The sequence below is a fragment of the Alligator mississippiensis genome, chromosome 1 (genome assembly GCF_030867095.1).
Source record: "Alligator mississippiensis isolate rAllMis1 chromosome 1, rAllMis1, whole genome shotgun sequence".
NCBI lineage: Eukaryota > Metazoa > Chordata > Crocodylia > Alligatoridae > Alligator > Alligator mississippiensis.
In genome coordinates, this window is record NC_081824.1 from 326817182 (window position 1) to 326835813 (window position 18632).

The window sequence follows — 18632 nt, forward strand, 5'->3', positions numbered from 1 at the left end:
GAAGCCGAAAGCCCATCTGTTCAGAAAATGCCGGGCCTGCACCACTATTAATTTGGTCTAGAAGTACCATAGTCCAGTCCGTTCAGATAGAGTGCTCATGGCTGCTCCGACTTGATGTTATCACATAAATTCTTGGAAGCTGGAGGAAATGAACCCATGGTAATCCCAGTAGCTGTAGGTTGATTTTATGGGGCTCCAGCTTCCCCTTTACCCCACCCTAGCCACATCAGATGTACTTTGGCAGGAATGTTCCATGTCCCAGCCTCTTCAATTTCTCTTGAGTTCCAGCCAGATTTAAGCTTGGATGCAGGCTGGATATAAGGGACAACTGCACGAGACTCTCAATAATGGCTGGTTCTTGGGCATAACTTCAACCCAAAAACAAAAAGGGAAAATAGTGGACTAACAAAACACAGTCTCCAGTCTCCTGCCACTTTGAGAAACAACAGAGGGGCAGGCAGGGTCTGCAGGCTAATGAAGCCACAGGAGGAATAGCTCATCACTCAAAATGGGTGCAACAACTAATTAACAATGCAAGGCAGAAAAGAAAGAAAAAGTAGTAAAAGAATGAAAAAATAATCAGCTTAAGTACTCATCAATTTTCCTTGCTTTTTTGTGTGGTGTAGGGCTGCTGTTTGGGATCATTGCAGTCCATTTGCCAGAAATCAGTAGCTGGACACTGGCTTCTCCTGAAGCCTTTCTAGGGATCCACCTTCCCTTCTTACGATGACTCCTTTGAACAATTCACTGGCCCCCTGGCCACTCTCTGCTTGCAGGCTTGTAACTCCTGCCTGCTGGAAGACTCTTTCACTCCCAGTTTCTGGATATGTGAGAGTGCACCGCAATCTGGTGATGTCCTCCTTGCTCTGCCCCTTACCAGGTCCCTAAATAGCCCTGCTGAATGCCTCTCCTCCAATCCAGAGGGAGAGGCTGCTTTTAAAACACCATACCTCTGGCACAGCGCAACATGCCAGCTCCGGGATCGGGTGAGTGGGGGGTTGCTGCGCAGCCATTCCTGGCATCTTTTCTCGGTCCCCTGTGGCTCTCCCGCACTCATCATAAAGATAGGAGGAAATTATCTGAACTTGGAGTATAGTTTAACTAACTCAAGCAAGTGCAGATGAGGTAATCAATTCAGGGTATGCATGAAGCAGTGTTTTACAACTTGTTTGTCATGATAGTTTTGTAGGTAGAGAGTGCACTATATATGGCTATAAACAGGGTTGCAGAAATGGTTTGGCTGATAATTTCTTGAAGCAAGACAATGTTCATGGGAAACTGGTTTTTTGTTTGTTTGTTGTTTGTTTTTATCTTTCTCAAGGCCAAATCAGTTCCAAATTCAACTGGGCAAAGCCCAGTAGTCAAGCACTAAAATTCAACTGAGCAGAACTCAGTTGTCAAATCTGCATGTCTCTACCACCAGGCAGGTATCCTCCCTTCAAGATCCATCGGTCTAGGGCTTTGGATACTCCCCAAATCCTGGCAGGTATCCTGTGTGCAAGCCCCATGCCCAGAAGCCTTGGGATTTAGATGCCCCTTGTTTTGCCTGATCTTGTTCCTTTAAGAAAAAGACATTCCGCTGAGCTAAAAGCTCTGGCCTGAAATACAGCCGTTTCCACTTCAGCCAGCTGTTTGTTTGCTTGGAATGCTGCTTTCTTAAAGGGGCAGCGACAGTGTAGTAGAATTTTATTTTTCAGAATGGCTAATTACTGATAAATTAAATTAAATTTTTCTTAAATTGGTTCAGGGTACTTTATGCTCACTGGGTATAACATTTCAAACCATATTACATCCTGTCAATATGGCAGTACCTACCCATTTTCTTTTTTCTTTGTCAGAAAAATTAGCTAGGTCAGTTTCTTTCTCCCTTTCCCTCTCCTAGGGTGGGGGGGGGGGGCAGGGGCTGCCTGACAAATTTCAAGTTTTTTCCAAGTATTTATTTTGCAGAGACTGAATTGCTTCTTTGCCAGTCACCCGTACTACCTGGACAAATAATAGTGCTTATTTTCAGATATCCTGGAAGAAGGTTTTTAAGTCAAATCAGTTTATCAAACTTCTGTCCCAGACCCCTTCCTGGTTCAGAGTGCCCCAGCATGCCAGCATTTTGCAGCCCTGGGCTGGGCTGTGCTGTCTGTCCCACAGAGCTATCCCCACCCCTAAACTCCCTAGCTGGAGCAGTGAGGGCTGGTTCTCTGGCCAAATCAGTGCCCCCCACCCCGCAGGCAAACCCCTGCTGGGGGCTGGGGTCAGGGAGGGGGGTTAAACTTCCCTTGCTCTGCCTTGCTTGCTTAGTGCTGGCTGCAGCTGTGGACTACAAATCCCAGAGGCACCTGGAAGCAGGAAGAGGAGCACCCCTGTAGAGTCCTGCTGCTGTGATTCTGGACTGCAAATCCCAGAGACTTCAGGGGCAGCAGGAAGAAGTGAATACACAGTCCATGCTGGCTATGTGCTGTAGAACTCTGCTGTAGCACCCCCCTCCCCCTCCAGCTTCTGTCTTGAGCCACTGATGGCATGTGTCTGCATTTCCTGAACCAAAATGCATATCTGTTCATTTGCTTATTGGTTCAATCTTTACAGCTTAGAATAACCTGCAAAGACTGAATCAATTCAGCCTTGGGCTTTTTGACTGTCTGTACTTAGTCTTAATATCTAGACTTAGCCCTGGAGGGCAAAAAAAGCAGCAAAAAAAACTCTGGTGTAAATTAGATGTTGCATATTTGCAGTTATTCACACTTGGACATGCATGTTTATAGGTAGCTGGCATCTTTGGGTACTTGCAAATATTCCATTTAGATTGACCTAACCAAGGCTTAAATCACAGGGCTTAAATCACCCCAAAATTGCCCACTTCACTCAGAAAGTGAACCATCTTAAACCTAAGAAAAGGTTAACCCAATATACCAAGGATTAGCTGGATCTTGCGAAAGTCTGTACATGTTCACAGCACAACTCTGGGGCTGGGAGAGCCCATCCACTCACCCCAGCCCTTGGGCTGTACTATTTTAATTCACCTACCTCAGGGGTGGGCAAAATACAGCCCGTGGGCCAGATCTGGCCTATGAGGCCACTCTATCCGGCCCACAGGGCCCCTAAAAAATTTAGAAAATTAATATTTCTCTGCCCTTGGTTCCTGTCAAAAATGACAGGAACCAAAGGCAATAGGACCCAGGGGAAGCCTGGCGGGCTCCAACAACAGCAGCCCCCCCCCAGCCAGAAGCCCCTTCTGGGGCTTCTGGCCTGGGAGCACGTGGCTGCCCCACGCTGGAACTACAGGTAAGTGAGGGAGGGGAGAAGGATGGGGGGGACCCTGGACAGGGAAGGAGCGTGGGGTGGGGGGAAGCGGCCCCTTCTATGCCCCATGGCCATTGCCTCATGCTGCAGCCACTCGCAGCCTGCCTGGGACTTCCTGTGCCTGCCCCGGACAGTCCCATGTGGGCTGCGAGTGCCTGCAGCAGGGAGCGCTGGCCATGGGGTGAGTGAGGGGCTGCTTTTCCCTGTGCTCAACACCAGTTTCTTCCCTGCCAGCAAGCAGGGGCTTGGGGCTGTGCACTGCCCCCCGCCTGTACTGCAGATCTGGGGGACACTGGGTGTGAGTGGGTGGGGAGCCAGTGGGAGCATGGGGCCCACACTGGTGCCCCGGGGTCAGTGCTGGTGGGGCCCAGAGCAGGGTGGCAGGAGCACTGGGTCCCAGCTGGCAGGGGCTCTATGGAGCCGGGCCACATCCCCCCTCTCCCTGCTGGTACAGCCCAGCCTAGCTCCATGGACCTCTGCCAACCTGCGCCCTGCTTTGGGCCCCACCGGTGGTGGCTCTGGGACATTGGTACCAAGACGGTGACCAGGGGGCAGGGCACCTGTCAAGGGGTGGAGCACCTCTCATGGGGCAGGGCTACCCATGCGGCCCTCAACAGCCTGCCAAAACTGGGTAAGCGACCTTCTACCCCTGACCTACCTGGACTGGGTTATCTTTAGCTCCCTAACTGTCTCCCCTGACTGTTCACCCTGCACTGCTCCTTCTGACCTGCCAGCCTCCTCTTGACCCCACCAAACTTCCTCTCTGCCTCTGTACCTGTGGATCTGTCAGCTCCCTTCTCTATACCCCACCCAATCCCAAATGATTTACCTTGGGCTACCCATTCTGCTGCCAGCAGCAGCACATGCCTGCAAGCGTTGCTCCTAGGTTAGGTTTAGGCAATTTAAAGCAAGCTACCTAAACCAGGTGATGTACCCTTTGTCTCATCTCTTTCATAGCTATGGAGAAGGGTTTTCTTTTCTGCTTCTTAGAATCAATTTGTGTAATATGACACTGGACTTTTCCAATCTGTTACTGAATAAGCCTGAACCTATTGGATTCTGATACCAGTGAAAAAGAAAATAAAAAACCTAACACTTCCTTACTTGATTAAAACTTTTTACTAGCTTGAAATATTTTATTATAGATTCATTTGTACACTTTGTCCACTTGGAAAACAAATGTTTTAATTAGTGGTTTGGAATAAGTTACATTACTCTCAAAAGCAAATTCTTCCTTTCTGCACATTTCCAAAAGACCCTATTTGGGAAGGAAAGAGTAAAATGAATTTCCAAAAAGAAAGTGCTTCAGGATACTGGGCAGCTTTCCACTAAACATCTGTGGAAATCTGGAAATAGTGTTATTTTAGTCCTTTAAAAGAAAATAATATTATAATTCTTTCTCTCAAACAAAAAACCCGATAAAATTCTACAGAACGTATTGTTTAGTAGGAAAAACAGAACTTAATTTTTCAAGTAAGACCAAGAACATAATTTCTTTTAAATGTTGCTTTTGCTCTTGGGTGTATACAGTATGGAGGTTATTCTTAGCTATTATCTTCATATTGGAAATAATTCTATTAATTTGTGGAATGTTTGGCGATGGGACAATATTGATCATATTTGCTGCAAGCTAGGGAGGTTATCTCTCTAGGTGTTGTTAGTGCTGACCTTCATCCTAGTATTTGAGCTCCGCCTAAAGAAAATAGTTTGGCAGTAGCGTAGTCGTGAGTGAACTGCAAGGTCACTCTTGTTCTTTTCCTCTTTTGAGTTATAGAAGCTCTGCTTCAGGAACAGTTTTGTGGGGGAGGATAATGAAAGACAAAAAAGGATCTGACAGTTGATAGTAATTGTCTATATAGTAAACAAAAGTTGAATATTCATGATGAGTATTTTTTGTTGCTACGTCTAACACTTCATAAGATCCTGTTGCTGAATAAGAACTTGAACCAACTCTAATTAAAGTAAATAGCAAGTTTGTTGGTCACTTCAGTGGGAGCAAGCCTATTCTCTCTTGTAGCGGAGATCCTCAGAAAGCAGTTTTAAGGCTGCATTCCAATGGTGTAGCAAGCTCTTGTCACAGAGGTTAGCACTGAACTAGCAACAGGCTTGAGAAAAAGTACTAAAATCATTAAAAGTGTGGAGATCATCAAATGCTGGCTCATGTATTTCATAATATCAAAGTGTTTAACCAGTTCCTAGGGGTAAGTAATGTTGCATTAGTTGAAGACTGCAGTGTGCTATCTAATTCTTCCCAAGGACAGAGTCCATGACTCCACCCAGCCCGATTGCTATAAATGGCAATTGGACTTAAGGGAATTACAGCAAGCACTTTGCTAAGCAAGGGTGGGTTCATTTGCAGTTGACATTTTCAGTACTGAAAATAAATCAAATGCTTATGGAAAAATAACAATTCCCTTGTCTTCTGAATATTAGAAGAGACTCTTCCTCATGTAGTATGGACTCTGAACAAGACAGTTTTATGTTGTGAATATGATTAAGGTATAATCCACCCTGCCTAGATTCCAGTAGGATCCCTGCATCATTTGTTTTAGGGGGAAAAATTAAAAAGGACTGTATTGTAGTGAAAGGACTGGACTAGAACTCTGGAGAAGTGGGTTTGTCTCTGTTTTTTCCACAGAGTTGCTCAGAGAAGTTGAGCAATTTCAGTTAAACTAGAATTTTGGAGATGGCTACTGCTCATATGTTCTTCATGTTTTTATTGTCCACAATGAAAAATTCAGAGCTTTCAGGAGCTGTGAAGAAAACAGGCTTTGGGCATCTCAAATGGATCAACCAGATATCACAGAACTCAGACTTAGCAGATGCTTTTGTAAATGTTGCTCCTAAGTACTCTCTGCTTCAATTCATCATCTGGAAATTGGAAAGAATAAAATTTCCTCAGCAGGACTTTACAAACATAAACTCAATAACTTTATCATGTATGATATAAGATCTAGTTATCTTTCTTATTTAGTATTGAAGCACCCTTGTATTATGGGAATGAGCGCCATTATTTCCAAGGTGTTTCAGAAAGTAATAGCAATTTCAAAATGAATTTACTAAACTGGGCATTGTGTGCATTGAATGGGAAACTACACAACAGTAGGGAACACTGGTCATGGTCAAACCACCCATTGTTTACAGCTATGTAAATAAATGATTTAGTCCAGTAAATAAACATTGCATACAAAATGGCTTATTTCAAAATTGGCATTACTTTCTCAAGCACACCTATATTTTTTTAAATGTGCAGGATTTGAATGGTCTAAAGTAACTAAAGTTTGGGATCACATTCTGAAAGAGAAGGATAAAAGGAAACAGTCAATATCTGCCTCATTCTTTATTCTTTCCCTAGTTTCTGTCCATAACTGTTGTTTAGCACTTGTCTGCATAGTCACTGAATATCCATAATCAGTTAATAACTGTTATCTGAGCGGTGTGAGTAGTTAGAGTGTCAGTTTATCTATATGCGGACAACCCTGAATTCTTTTTAATTTTTTGGCATAGATGTTTTGTTGTTAAACTGTCTTGTATGTATACTGAAACTATTAAAGATTCAAAGGTGAGAACAGCTGAAGGATTCTGCAACTACCTCCTTGTCAGCCAATGAAGGGGAAGTTTTGTTGGCTCAGATGGGATCCTGCTCCTGGATCCATGTCTCTGGGAAAATCCCTTTTTTTTCCAGCCTCTTATTTCTCAATTATCTGCTTGTGAATCAATCTCCCAAGTGACTATTTATCTCCTCCTTTACTGGGAATCACACCCTCTTATTGCTGGGAAGAGGCCTGTTTGGACAGTTGAGTAAATAGTCCACAGCTATAGTATTTGTTCAGACTTCAAAAATCAAAATTTGCTAAAAAAATTTTAAAAATATATATTAAGGTGTTTTAGGAACATAGGACTGGAAGGGATCTCCTGGATCATCGAATTCAGTGCCATCGATTCAAAGGCAATCAGTTATACCGATTCCTATAGTCTAGAATCTCCAGCCTATCACACACACTACAGCCACAAATTACTTTATTAAAACAAAATTCAGAACACTTGGTAAAGTGCCACAAATAACAAGCAGGGGAGATAAGAGTGCTGCCAATTCCCCTCCCACTGTCAGATAAGTTATTGGTTAATTTGCTGAAACAATAATAGGACTAAGACAATGCCCACCACTGCAGAAGAAAGCAGCCCCTTACCTCTGTTCCTTCCCAGTCCTTCTGTGTCTAACTTGGGAGAAAATGTCCTGCTTGATACCAAATTAGATAGTCAATTTGACCCTGACCAGAAAAGCAAGACCCTCCAGCAAGAGAAATATCTAAGCACCAGCAGGCCAGAAGTTATCATCAAGATGAGCTTTCTGGCTTCTGACCCATTTGGGTATGTTCAGGTCTCATTTTCATGAAAGCTGTGAGAACACAATTGTGTAACATTGTGAGAATTGGCAAGATTGTAACTGCCTTTGAGAAATACCTGTACCTCCACAAATCAGGATTTTCAGAATTCTCTGGTTATAGGGCCATCAAACTACCACACAAGCGGATACAGCTGGACTTTAACCTTTAGGCTGGATGCAAACAGTCAAAAAACCTGAGGCCGAATCCATGCAGTCTTTGCAGGTTAGTCTAAACTGCACAGATTAAATTGAAACAGAAGTGAACAGACATTTACCTTTGATTCAGGAAATGCAGCCACAAGCCTGAAATGACTCAGGGTAGAAGCTGGGGGTGCTAGAGCATGGCTCTCTGGTTATGTGTTCACTTCCTTTTCCTGCTGCTCTCCAAGGTTTCTGGGATTTGCAGTCCAGAGCCACAGCAGTAGGACTCTGCAGGGTTGCTTATCACTTCTTCTTCCTGCTTCCATGTGCCCCTGGGATTTGTAGTTCACAGTCACAACCAGCAGTTAAGTTTAAGTGGGGGAAGGGGTGTTTAACACCCCTCCCAGGCTCCAGACCCCAGCCGTGGTTTGCCGGGAGGAGGAGGGAGGGCAACTATCGCACTCCTGTAGATTGGGCTGCATCTCCAGCTGAGCTTGTCCCCCCCCCACCATCTTGTCAGTCAGCCCTCACTGCTCCAGCCAGAGAGCAGAGAGGTGGGGCCAGCCCTGCTCTCTGGAGCAGACAGTATTGTCCAGTCCAGGGCTGGCAAGCATGCTGGTATTGTGGGGAACTCTGATTTAACCTGTTCTGTTACAGGTTTAAACCAGCTTCTAATCACTTGAAACGATTTATGTGCAACTTCTTTCCCTAGTCTTAGAAATCAGTTCTGGTATCTGAGGTTCATTGTTCTGTTCCGTTTGTAGAATGGGATGCTGTTGCTGAATTTTTCAAGTTTCAGTTAATGGCTTTTGGATCTTTATTTTATATTAATTTCAAGGTTGGGATTCTCTGGTTCTGGAAAAAATGATCAGGTCATTAGCTAGGATGAAGTGTCATAGACCAATTGAAGATAATAAGGGTATGCCAATATACACTGACAGAAAATTCAGCCTGATATTTTATTTTGCAGAAACTACATCTATAAACCAAAATTGCTATGTATGTTATAATATTAATCACACTTAGGCATGCTATAAATTACTTGGGCAAACGACCACAGAATGCAAGCCATATGCATGGAATCGTGTGCCTGGAACTTCCATAAAAGGGGCTAAGTCAGTGTAGCTAAAATGTATTCACAGCTCACTAAAGACATGGTGTAACTAAAGTGGTAGTAGTTTATATACTACAAATAACATACTTTAAAATGCAGACTTTATTACTGGGTTTACTGTACATAGAATATATTATAACATTATAAGATATTCACTTATACATCTCAGTGGTATAATATAAGTTAATGTCTTCTAGAATAATAAAGGTTATGATTCTGATAAGAAATATATACTTAATACTCTGCAAAACCATTAGATTTTAGTCTATTTATTAATAGCAATTTTGAGTTGTTCTGAATTATTATAAGCTCTTGATGTAATTAGGCATGGACAAAAGTTTTGAAACCTTGCTGTGGCATTGTATTGTGTGTACTGCAAGACATAGACAAACTTATTGTTATTCCAAATCACTGTTGATTTTATAAGGCCATTGTAACCAAAGCTTTTCAGTTCACTATATATGCCTATTTTTAGCAAGAGACTAACACAATCTATTAAAATCCATGCTGATGATTTCTTCTTTTCACTAATCTTTTTCTGTACTAAATCCAGAATGGAAAGAAAAACATGAAGAGGTTCATATAGGTCTTTCTGCTGGTGACAACGTATTTTAATTAGAATACGAAGGGTATGAAAAATATGAAGTAGAGTTACTTTGCTAATAGAAATGTTAAAAAAGATCAGGAAGCACTTGGCAGGCATAACAACAAAACCAAATTGTAGAAGGGGGAACCAGAGGAGAAAATCAGAAAGCTTGTTTTATCTAAAAATAGGTTTTCAGTCTGCCCTTAAGATTATTTATGTTTGTGTCTTGGGTTTAGGCATCAAGACTAAGATTCTCCTTTTTTCAGCACTTTGTGGAAAGGACCAGCCTAACCACTTGCCCCTTCATTCAGCGGGGTTGACTTAAAAGGCTCAGTTTGGAAATATGCATGCAAAAGTGCTCATGTGTTTTTGTACCAGTGAACCACTTCAAAAGTTTTCCATGAGGGTTCTGTGTTCTCATTTTTCTCTCTCTCCTAGCAGAATCAACATATTCAGGGGTCCTTCTGAGCTAACAACCCATTGGGCTAGTGTAGTTTCTGTGGCCAACAGCGCAGGAGAAAGTGAAGTGGTCAGCGCAGTTCAGGCACCCTTGACACACAGCCAAATGATCAGGTATCTGTTGACATCTGGGTTGTCTTGGGGCAGTTTTTGGTACATGTCCAAGCAGAACTGGAATTCATGCTTCAGAAGGCATTGTGAAAAGCTGAAACCGCTCTCCTGTCAAGACTCAGGATGTGTGTAGTGACCACCCAGTATTATTTTCCAACAAACTTAAAAAGAGATACGGTCAGCACTAGTTTGTTTGTTATTATTATTACTATTATTATTATTACTACTACTACTACTAATAGTAATAACAATAATAATGTGTTTTGAATCTATAATGTTGTGTGCTAGATTTTCCTTATAGAAAGCAGATCTAGGTATTCACATATGTGCATGTTCTCTATTGCTTTAGTAACTGTGGTGCATCCTCTAGCACAGAGGTGGCTGACTTTGGCAAACATGCCACAAGAGGCATAGGCACCTTCTGTGTGTGGCATGTGGCAGATTAGATCAGGGGCAGGCAGCACACTCACTTTGTTTGAGTGGGGTACTGAACTTGATTAGGAAACATAGGAACAACCTTTATTTCAATACCAGTAAACAGTAGATGCATATATATATATATATATATATATATATATATATATATCAACAAGCAGTACTAATGAACTGGTTGTTAGTAGGAGGGATCACATGTGGAACCTCTGAAACTTATCCAGAAAGCCTTTACTAGCTCTGTCAGCCAAGGCTGTATCGGACTTATCAACCACTATTTGGCCTAGCCATGGATAGAAGTACACAGAGTGCCAAACCAAATAGGCATGTTATTACATAGTCTCCTCCTTCCCTTGCGAACTGGAATCTTCCCTTTCTGTGTGTTGTGGGAGCAATCTGATGAAGTACAAAATTGTATCAGTTGAGAAACAAGGATGCTATTTAGAGTGGTGATATGTTAAATTCTCATGTGGAACAGAACCATGATCGATGTAATTGGTGACTCAGAGTTTGTTTTTAATAAGACTTATTAATCTTCCCACCCCCGTGTTGTAGATGACAGCATTGCACTCATAGATTGTGAGTAATGGAGACTTTATCAGCGTTTTGGGGGTTTTTTGGGTTTTTTTAGCAAAAAGTATAAAATATTTAGGTTTTGCAGGGAAGCTTAAAAATAATAAAAAAAAAAAAACGGCATGGAAGGTCAGGAAGAACATCAACAGTGTCTTACCGTGCTCTAAGGGATATTACCAGATGCTTTCAACATTCCTTTGGCTATTCCTAATAAGGAAAGTTTATACAGTTACTGTCCAGCTATGAGTTTGTATAGCTGTATAGAAGATGGATTTTTTTTTCTGGAGACATGCCCCTTTTTAACCAATCCTTGTGTTTCTTCAAAACAATCCCATTGAAATAAAAAGCAAGGAATCCAGTTACAGTTTGTTTGCATCTCTCCCTCATTCTCACTCCCTCCTCCTTTCTCCCCCCCCGCCACATACCCGTACAGTCACTTTATTACAAAGCTTTCAGCAATACTGAACTCTCTGAGCTCACTTGGAAGCAATGAAATGAAAAGATCTTTTTTTTTTCCTTCAGATTCATGACAGTAGAAGTCTCTGGCAAAAAAGGTATCGTGGGAGATATAGCTGTTCCAGCTGATCTGTTTCTCAGACATTTGATATATAATTTCAGGAAAATTACATTATTATGACTTTAGCGCTTCTTTTTTAAAATTTTTATAAAAATTCTAAGTTGGACTTTGCGTTCTTATTCCAAGTCTGTTTTGATCAAAATACAAGGGACACTGGAGACACAACAGAATTTAGTTAATGGGTAAGCAAACAAAATATGTGTATGCATCGTGTGGGAGAGATACCAGTAATGGAGTGTTTGAGCTGAATCTGATAATTTACTGTGTTTTAATTTGTACCTGTTTTAGCTGAATTTCAGAAAAACAAAATACTTTTTGCTCAGTAAGAAAAAAATTGGCCTTTAGTCCGTGACTGCCACTTAGCAGGCTCTGAATTCAACAAATTGAAAGCTCTCAAAGACCCTTTATTTTGAGACTGGTTTCATGATCTTGCATGTTTGCTTAACTAGATAGAACTGAGCAAAACCTATGTAATGAGCAGTGGTATTGCATAATTAAACTAAACTGCACAATTAAGCCATTTAAAAAATCAACTTAATTAGATGGTAGGTTACTTTGAAGTCTGCAATATGTTTATCATTTTCTTTAAGTGTGTGAAGGGTCTGTGGCCCCAGTCTTTGGTAGCTGTGAGCCAAAGTATGCCATTGATAAGTCTGCTTGAAAACAGATTGTATGACATGTATAACTGCAGACATTCAGTTTTGGAAAAAAAACCCCCAAAACCAAAAAAGCAAACCTTCTGTAAGAGTTGTGTTTTATAGATCTAGCTAAAATGCCTCTATGTTCCAGTTAGCTGATTGAACTGTAGCACAGAATAAGAACTGTTCATGTGCTGACTCAGTCCATGAGGAGCTTGTAACTCTAGCAATTGTTTCTGTTTTTCATAACAGTGGGAACTTTATGGGCTATTTTTCCCTCTTCCTGTCCAAAATAAATGCACTGTTTAAAACAAAGAATGAAATTGCAGATCAGCTGGCAGGTGTGCAGATTGGACTTGGGGTATTTCATTCTAGGGAGGTAGCTTACAGAAGGTCCCTCTTGTATATTTCATGCTGATATGTTATTTTTTGTTTATTTTAATAACCAATTTTGATCTTCACATTTTAATGCTGCTGTTTAATGAGCATTTTTAACAGGCCTTCTTACTTAATACAGAACGGAGACAGCATCCAGTAGCACTGTGTTGATTTAGTGTCAGAGCAGGTTTTCATATACTGACTCATCTATCTGGTCTTTTTCAAAAGAGTTAAGCACCATCTAGTGCAAAGAAACAGATTTAGGAAGCCCCATTCTGACATTTGACATCATAAGGATTGATATGGATTGCATCAGGATGTAGAATTGTGTGAATACAATATTTTAGTCAGTGATGCTGCTACAGGCAGAGGCAGGGGCAGGGTGGCCCAGTACAGCTATGGTATTACTATTTGGGCAGCTAAGGGGCCATTTAATGACCCCTTGTTCTGTACTGCACTACATATATAGATTTAAAATAATCTTATATATGTCTGTACTTTTTATGATTCCATAACTCTTGATTATAGCCTGTGGCAACAGTCATCTCCTTTTTTTAATGGTCATTCCACTAATCAAGGGAAATGGTTTTAGGGCAGTTTTGCTGTCTGCTAGGACTTCCTATTTTACAGCTCATGCCTACCCACCCCAAGCCCCAGATTTTCATTTTCATTTTCACTTGCATGGCCAGAATTGGCCTCCAAATCTAGGACTGTCCCGGCCAAACCGAGATGTATAGTCTACCTAACTGGTAGCCTTTTTTAAGAGTTGCATGGTCCCAAAGCACAGGCTAAATCAACTCAAAAGGAAATTTCCCATAAGGAAAAAATGGTGATTTAGTATGTAAATAAACTGACAAGCCAGAAGTAGGGCACATCAACTTTTACTCTCTATTCAGTAAAGTTGCACTAAGGATCACTGGGTGCGTCTACCTGAGATGCTAAAAGCACAGTAGACTAATTCTCCTTTGCATTAGTGTGTCATGGTGAAAGCTGTGCTAATGTACAGGAGAATTAGTCTACCGCACAATAGTGCCACTTAAAAGATATGTGCCGGCGCTAGTGCACAGTAGCGCCAACTACCACACATTAAGTTTAGTACCTGTAATAATATAACATAATTATGGCACATTAGTACACATGTAGATGTGCCCGCTATTATGCTTTTCCAGTTTAGCTTCCCTGCAAGATTGGTCTCTGCAGGGCAACCTAGTCATTAAGAAAGGTGCTACGGTGGGTGGGAACTGGAATATGCTAAGTAGAACATATGGGAAATACTGGGTCATTGCCAAAAGGCTGCAGCTGACTCAGTGTCATAGTTTTGAGTTATCCAAGGGTCCTGGACACTTTAAATCAACATGTGAGGTATGAGTTATGTGTAATGTGCGAGACTGTAAACTTAGAATGGGTGCTAGAACTGTGAAATGAAGATGAATGGGAGGAGCAGTTATGCAGTAAGTGACCTCAAAATTCATAATCAACTAGAGTTATGTATTTATTTTTTAGATGCATGAAATGTGCTTGTCACCACCTCTAGGTATACTGTTCATCAGTACTGAAACAGTTGGAACGCAAGTGACTCAGAAAGCAAAATCAAATGGAATCAAAAGAAAACTTTCCTTATTGTTTTTTTTAAAAGGTCACACAAAACCCATCCTTCTCTCAGCACAGATGAAACCTGACACAATAGACAGACCTTGCAACAAGGAAGGCAAAATGTAAGATCTTTGCAGAGTTGAAGGTATTCACCGGCACTTGGAAACCAGCTAAAATCTAGTGCAGCCTGTCTAGTACACTGATATAATATTCACTCTACAAGAAGCAGTACAGACCAACTTCTGCTAGCAGTGTTCAAGCAGAAGTTTCTAGATTGTCTGTGAGGTTAGTCACATTCAGTGTATGTTCTAGAAATCCAGTCTGGAAGGAATAGATATCCCGTAATAATGGGATATTACAAACAGGGATCCTGTTCTGACAAAAAAAAAATCCCCAATTTTCGGGTTAAAAAAAGGAATCCCAAATCCACATTTTTCCATGATCAAAGTGAAACAATACTGTATATATATTTATGTATTAGTGGCACTTCATTTTAATCACAGAAAAAATGTGGATTTGGGGTTACCTTTTTAACCTAAAAATTGGGGATTTTTTTTATCAGAAAAAAACAGGATCCCTGATTATAAAGGTGCTTGAAATATTTTCAACAAAACATTTATGTCAAAATTGCTGCTTTCTTGAAATGTTTTCTCAGGTCCAGGATGGAAATAAGTAGTGGGGACATAATTTTGAGCACCATCCTTTATTTTTATTTTGCCAACAAATACTTTTTATCTCTATTCAAAGGTCTTTTTCTATAAGTAGGATCAGATTTCACTGAAAACGTTGTTTTGAACATGGTGAACTGACTTCAAGTACTAAGAGTAGTTTACATTGAATTATAAGATTCATAGTATGCTAGAAGCTAAGTGACTTTGTATTGTATCATTATGGGTAAGGCAAGAGATATGATTAAGGCATATCATAAAGCATTAGATATGAATAATATAGCTTTAACTTGGGCCAGGTACAACCATTATACTTTTTCTGGTTTAGGTGGTTGGAAACTGGTGTATACCTGTAAGAGAACAGCAGTTTGGAGCACAAAATGGCAGATCTTGGTCTAAGATAGACCTGGATTGATATGGTATCAGACTTAATCTATCTAGGTTAGACTGATAAATCAAACTTTGGTACCAAGTTTGTTCACGTATCAAGTTATGTCACTGTCTGCTTGCATCCCTGGTGCCTTTGTGGGCTGCCAGTAACCCCACCCTATGCTTGGCTGCTCTGGTCCTGCCTCCAGCTCTCACAGAGCCAAGTCATCACAGTGCCAGACTGATGACAGGGGAGGGTGGGGAGGAGCACTCAGCTGTGTCCAGCTCCCTGGTGATGTGCTGGCTCTCAGGAGGGGCACGGGGATCCAGCATGTAGGGGAGTATGGGGGTCCCTGAGAGGGCTCCTGCACACCCACCTAGGGACCCCATGCTCCCCCACAAGTTCTCACAGTAACAGAGGGCAGACTGGACTGGAGGTGCCAGTCATTGACTGCTGATGGGGAAGGGGGAGAGTGGCACTTGCTGTCAGCAATCTCTGGCAGCCCAGGAAAGCCACATATCAAACTGGGAGGTGTGGTCAAGTGCCCTCAACCTGCTGGCCTCAGCCAATGGAGGCAGCCTGCATGCCCCCCACCCCTCCCTTCTTCCCCCTGCTCCAAGGGCAAACTTCTGTTTTATTTACTCCTGACCTAACCTAGGGTGCTTACAGAAACTCACTTAGGTTTGAGCGATTCTGCCTCAGGCTTTTTGAATGTCTGTGCCTAGCCCTAATGAACAGTGAACAATGCAGTGAGATCTTGCAGTTTTATTGGAAGCTTCACAATATTGGGTGTTTCTCTCCCAAAGTCACAGGGTTACATGGGGCATGGGACTTCCCTATTTTTAAGGTAAAATTCTAACTCTCCTGATTGCAGAGAAGAGTTTAAACCTGAACACATGGGAACTGATAGTTCTGCATACTTACACGTTGCCTTTTTTTTAATCTTTCTATCAAATATTAGAATAGAATAGAATTGGAGATCATTCCTAACTTCCCACAGCTTTTGGTGAAGTTATCCTGTAACTTGTTATTGAATCAAATCTTTGTGAGTACCCCTACACTACACACGGTATTGGGTCACAATATAAGTACATTACCTTTATATTATCCACACATGGGGCACAATTCACATTTTTTCAGTATGTGCCTAAACCTTGGTAGCACCATGTCAAAATGTTGAGTACCCTCCTCCAGGGGAAGTTTCCAAATAACTAGGTTAGGCATTTAGCATCCCCACAGAGGCAATGGAGAGACTTCAGAGATACCTGAGAATGGTTCATATTTGTTTATAAGCATTCTATGCAGAGAGAAGGAAATGGTGTGCACCTCCAAAACATGATTCAAAAAGCTTACTGGTTTTTACAGGTAGCCATAGGAAAGATGACTCCATGGGGACTGTCTGAATTCCTGCCCCTCTCAAGCTGTCCATTACATACTGTGCTTTACTTGTGATTCACCATACCTAGTTGCACTTATGAGATCATATGGTGTTTCTGATGACAGACGTTTCATGACTGATGATGGTAGTGTGTACCTTTTCCCCAGCAACCTACTCATTAAAGCACTTGCCCTAGAATTGGAAGACATAGGCTCTCCTCAGCCTGAATGAATTCAAGCCCATATCTACCACCTTGCAGGAGAATGTGCTATTCACCAGGCACTTTCACCCATCCTGGGGAAGCTGAGCCATTGGGAAGGCGACATGGGTGGAGCTAGAATTTAAAAAAGGTGGGGCGGGGGGTGCAGATGAGGTGCATAATCACATATAAAACAACATGTATTTCTTTCCTGTTAAAAATAAACTAGAAGCTTTATTAATATGTTAGGGTCCTAGGGCTGTATTATTAAGTTTAAGATTGAATCAAAAAGAAATATAACTTCATTGGAATGAATTAAAAACAATCTGCAGGGCTGTGAAATAGGAGCTTCATTAGAACTGCAGCAGCTAACAGCAGAATTGCAGAACAAAGTATAACTCGATTGTTTGACTATTAAAAAGATGAGGGGGAAGTTTGCACCTGTGGAATAGAGTTTAGAAGGGATGGGATAGATTACAATAACCATGAAGTCAGTTAACTCCTTCAGCATTTCCTGACTAAAAATGCTGCTGCTGCTGTCAGGCAGTTAGCTTTAAACTTTGGGTGGAGCAGAAATCAAAGTGGGGTGCAAGCACAACAGTGCACCCTCACTGGATCCTCTGCTGGAAGCCAAGAGTGCAAGCATCGGGAGGTCAGGAAGAAAATAAACAAGGAGACTGGCTCTGATTAATGGTTAGGGCAGGGGGTTTCAACCGTTTTTAATAAGTGTACTCCCAGCGGCCCCCTTTTTAATAAGTGTACCCTTGGGTCGGGGGGAGTAGTGAGCGGCTGGACGCCGAGTGTGGGGAGGGGGGAGTGGGTGGTGAGCAGCCGAATGCTGAGGGTGGGGGCGGGAGGGGGTGGCAAGCAGCTGGATGCCGTGGGGCTAACGGGGAATGGCAAGCGGCTGGGTGTGGAGCAGGCAGGTGGCAAGCGGTGGCAGTATGTGGCCCTGTTCTCACCCTGCCCTGGCCCTGCATCAAACAGTAGATGTGAACCTAATGAGCATTTCCATTCCTAACAGCCACTCTTCAAATGAGAAATCTTATACATTCTCCTACTATCTTTTTTCATTGTATATCTTTTCCCTTGCAGTTGTCAATTTTAATCAATTTCCATTTCAGGCCTACCAGAAATCTCCTCAGATTATGTATGTGCTTGGACATACCAGAAAGCATTAATGACATCTTTCCGAGAGAGGCTCAGAGAATAAGGATTAGCAGGGCAAAGCCCTCCAGTGGCATGAATTCTCCCTTCTATGTTAATGGATTTAACTGGCTGAGTTGGTGGTGGTGAATTTAGTTTGGTATCTTGATGTTTCATTATAAATCAATATTGCATGCTATAAATATTGGATTCTGTGAACACAAATATTTGGACACTCCAAGGGAGTCTTGAGAGGTCTTAATGATCTAAATTAGCATGGGCCAACCTTTTTGACAGGAGTGCCACAAATTAACCCTTGTGCCCTCCCTGAGTAGTACGATCCCCTTTCCAATCCCAATCTGCTGCCCTGCTTTAAGCCTCTTGCCCTATCTGCCACTGTGCTGCTTGCCACCTTCTTGATCTGGTGTGTCAGGCTTGTCCAACGTATGGCCCATGGGCCGCCATGCAGCCCACCAAGGCATTTTCTATAGCCCGTGGTGCTGAGACAGGAAATGAAAGTAAACATGGGTTACTTTCGTTCCTGCCCCTTGTCCCTCCCCCAGCCCCTCAGCAGCTTCCTAATGGCTGCTG

At 42.1% G+C, this 18632-nt stretch overlaps 1 protein-coding gene across 4 annotated transcripts in view; it reads left to right on the forward strand.

Annotated features, from left to right (window-relative positions):
* The window catches only part of ARHGAP6 (Rho GTPase activating protein 6), a 556002-nt gene that overhangs the window by 403637 nt on the left and 133733 nt on the right, over positions 1–18632 (forward strand). Inside the window, exon 1 of one of the 4 annotated variants that reach the window (XM_006257821.4) lies at positions 11574–11853. The exons of the other annotated variants lie outside the window; for them this stretch is intronic. The gene's annotated coding sequence lies outside the window, so the exon portion shown is untranslated. Of the gene's footprint in view, positions 1–11573; positions 11854–18632 lie in introns of those variants that run through there. 4 annotated transcript variants of the gene reach the window in all.